This window comes from Mytilus galloprovincialis, chromosome 6, assembly GCF_965363235.1.
Source record: "Mytilus galloprovincialis chromosome 6, xbMytGall1.hap1.1, whole genome shotgun sequence".
Taxonomy (NCBI): Eukaryota; Metazoa; Mollusca; class Bivalvia; order Mytilida; family Mytilidae; genus Mytilus; species Mytilus galloprovincialis.
This window is the reverse complement of record NC_134843.1, coordinates 50,474,967-50,479,167: the sequence shown is the minus strand read 5'-3', so window position 1 is coordinate 50,479,167 and position 4,201 is coordinate 50,474,967. Positions and strand designations below refer to the sequence as shown.

Sequence of the window (4,201 nt, the reverse complement as noted above, 5' to 3'; positions counted from 1 at the left end):
TGTAGCGTTGATCAACGTAAAATCAACGTTGTATCAACGTCAATTCTATTAACGTTTAAATCACGTTGTTGAATCAACGTTGATTTGTGGTTAAAATTTTCAATGTTGAACTGCCAACGTTGAACCAACATTGAATTTGAGTTGATGCTTTCAATGCTTTAATTGGTTGAAAATATAACGTTGATTAACGGTTTAGTTAAGGTTGATGACTTTAAGTGTCGACAAAAATTTCAATCAAGATGAGATTGAACCAAATTTTGTGTATTTCCCTTTTTGCTTAAATGATGACTTTTTTATTGGTTTAATGATTTTTTTGAATAAATTCAATGATTACTGTTTCATATATAAATTAATCTTTAAATTGCGATAAAATTATTATAATTATTATAAATACTTGAAACGGATATCTTTTTCTAATTGGCACATGCGTAGAAGACCGACATTTTGAATTTATTTGCGCCAATTTGATTACCACATCAAGTTAAGAGTTGCTCTCAGCAGTGTAAAGTAAGTATAATTTTCATTTCTTGTTTAGTTTAATGCTAGTTATATGATAATTTAAGATATACAATAGTGTAGCGTTTACCGTAATTCTATGCATGATATGAGTATAGTGATTTAAGCAGATCAGATATAATTTATAATTAAACACACATGTCTTTGTAGTCTCGGGGAGCAGCAAGGTTGACCTTAAGATATATTTGTACATTGATTGGGTGCGGCAACTTATTATGTTAAGACTTGAAAAGGGAGAGTGTTTTTATGAACATTGATTTGGTAATTTAAATCAAAAGCGTATGGCAAAGAATTCTATCATTGCAGATACTGGGAGGGCGGAGTCATAATATATCATGGAACATCGGTTGAAATTGAAAAAAAAAATATATTCGTCTGGCAAATAATAATATATAATTATTGAAGTTCACATATGCGATCTCATACTAGTTCTTTTACATGATTTATATGCTGATATAATTACAAGTCAAAGATTTACAACACACGCCATTCTTGACCTTGCAACACATTCAAAACAAACAAATTCTTTTCTCTGGGTCAGAATAGATGTCACTCACAGCATGTATTCCGAGGATTTATCAATGAAGCAATACGGCAGATAAGAAACATGTGTGACCATAACAAATTAATACACAATGATCTGTCCATTTTCAAAGTGGTCCATATGATAACGTCTAAATAGATGATTTATCAATTGAATTATTACAGCACAAAAAAAGTCAAGGAATTAAAACAAATATTCTTTTATTTTTAATGTCTAAACTTAATCCATATGCATGCAAATGAAAATTAAATAAGACGTATCACGAAAGACTGGAATATACATGTATTGCAGTTTAAAGAAAAATGTAAACACAGGTTCAAAGTTTAGCAACTATGTCGAAAGTATCTATTGAAGAAAGATCATGAAAAAATTAGATGTAAAGTATGACCTATATTGTTTCTCGAGATGAGGGACTGTCAAGATCTTGATGCTTGTGGTGCATTATTGTTTCTCAAGATGAGTGACTGTAAAGATCTCGGTGCTTGTGGTGCAGTATTGTATCTCAAGATGAGTGACTGTCAAGATCTCGGTTTTTGTGGTGCAATATTGTTTCTCAAGATGAGTGACTGTCAAGATCTCGGTGATTGTGGTGCAGTATTGTATATCAAGATGAGTGACTGTCAAAATCTCAATGCTTGTGGTCCCCCTTGAGAGGGAAAAATTGGTTGATTATATACTGAATCACCAAAGCATGACTTGAGCCCCCCTCCCTCTGTTATTAAGTCAGGGGACCCCTTATGAAAATTTCAGGATCTGTCACTGGTTCCAGAATCATGTTTGATTCTCGACTGGACAAACTTCCCGTAATGCTACAATAATAATTATTGGGCTTAAAGTTTTTCAACCAATTATTGAAAAAATGTAAGATCACAACAATATATTATAGTGATCTCCGAGGAAAATTCAAATCAGAAAGTCCCCAATGAAAGGTTTTGGATGTCCAAATTTTGTAAGCGTGTTTATTTACTAGTTCAGGAGGGAATTAAGAATTTGAAAATGCTGTAATTAAATAAACGTATTTTTTTGTAGATGATGTCTTACCAAAAAATCCATGTCTGTAAAGTACATCTCGGGTAAAAAGAATAAATATGCCTATGGTGTCCAAGCTTGACCGATTGAAATAATAAGAGGTGATTATTGAAATATACACCATTGCTTTTTTTCACATAAAAGTGTGTGAGATTTTGGTCACAATTTCTTTTAAATTGGCCCTGCATCTTTGTCTACTAAAATCATTAGGTTTGTTTTTATTAAAATGATTTATTATTTACTATCTGAACTCAAGTTTTAAAAAAAATGTCATGATAGCTATTGATAATTATTTAAAGAAATAACTATATCATTCGAATGAAACTAGTGTTCTTTATTTGGGCTGCATAATGAAATTAACCCAGTTATGTAAAAGATAGTACAATATGGTTTTTTTTCTGTTGCAGATGCTGTAGTAACAAGTTTCGAATGTAAAAATTAGAGACCACAATATGGAACAACAGAACAAGATATCTAGCAGATGGACTATTTTTTAAAAATAAAATTAAGTAATCAGATTAATTGTGTTTGTTTGACATTGTAAGGGGCATATGTGTGTAACTTGTTATATAACTACTGTGTTATGTCACAAACATATTTTGAGTGTGAACATAATAGTTATAGGTAAAGCAAGATCATGTCTATTAAGAAAAGTGAAGGCACAAAAATGTATACCAACAGAACTACAAACTACATGTACACCAACCACCAACATATAGTTGTGCGACAGTTTTATTACGCATAAAATGGTTTTGATGGATATAATAAAGGGTAATAAAAAAGCTCAATTCAACCATTGGTCAACATCCTATTCTCCATATTTACCACATTAAAAGTTTACCTGGACACACATCCCACTCATTTTCAACATACACTGACCACAGAACAACCAACATTCGACCGGATTTCAACATACACTAACCACACTTCAACAAACATTCGACCTGATTTCAACATACACTGACCACAGAACAACCAACATTTGACCTGATTTCAACATACACTAACCACAGAACAACAAACATTCGACCTGATTTCAACATACAATAATCACAATTCAACAAACAATCGACTTGTTTTCAACAAACCTCGACCAAATTTAGACCAAAATTCAACCTATTTTCAACGTTGAAATCTGACGTTGAAACAACGTTATGTTTTCAACGTCATATCAATTTTCAATCCAACACTACTTTTCAACATGAATTCAACGTTGAAATCTGACGTTTATTCAATGTTGATTCAACGTTGTTGTGTCTGCTTGGAAATAAAATTGAGAATGGAAATGGGGAATGTGTCAAAGAGACAACAACCCGCCCAAATAAAAAACAACAGCAGAGGGTCACCAACAGGTCTTCAATGTAGCGAGAAATTCCCGCACCCGGAGGCGTCCTTCAACTGGCCCCTAAACAAATATATACTAGTTCAGTGATAATGAACGCCATATTAATTTCCAAATTGTACACAAGAAACTAAAATTAAAATAATACAAGACTAACAAAGGCCAGAGGCTCCTGACTTGGGACAGGCGCAAAAATGCGGCGGGGTTAAACATGTTTGTGAGATCTCAACCCTCACCCTATACATCTAACCATTGTAGTAAAGTATTCGCATAACAATACGCACATTAAAATTCAGTTCAAGAGAAATCCGAGTCTGATGTCAGAAGATGTAACCAAAGAAAATAAACAAAATGACAATAATACATAAATAACAACAGACTACTAGCAGTTAACTGACATGCTAGCTCCAGACTTCAACTAAACTGACTGAAAGATTATGATTTCATCATATGAACATCAGGCACAATCCTTCCCGTTAGGGGTTTAGTATCATACCATCATAACATATATGAGAAGAACATAACCCGTGTCATGCCAACAACTGTTTTTAGAATAAATGTGTTTAGTTCCGATGCAAAGACCTTATCAGTGACTCAATATTAACGCCAAAATATGCAATCTTTAATGACTTGACAACAGTATCGTAATTATATCCCTTCTTAATAAGTCTATTCAAAGGTTTTGTAAGTTTCTGAGGTGAAATGTTAATAAGTGTTGAATATTGTAGTAACTGCGAAAATGTGTAGGCAATTTGGGTGCCTCGTGCTTG

The 4,201-nt window shown here is 32.9% G+C and overlaps 1 long non-coding RNA gene across 1 annotated transcript; it reads left to right on the top strand.

Moving 5' to 3' along the window:
• Positions 1 to 420: 420 nt before the first annotated feature.
• LOC143078173 (uncharacterized) lies at positions 421 to 2,611 on the top strand. Its single transcript, XR_012979085.1, has 3 exons — positions 421 to 507; positions 2,090 to 2,190; positions 2,497 to 2,611. It is a non-coding gene; the product is annotated as an uncharacterized LOC143078173 (long non-coding RNA).
• Positions 2,612 to 4,201: the final 1,590 nt, after the last annotated feature.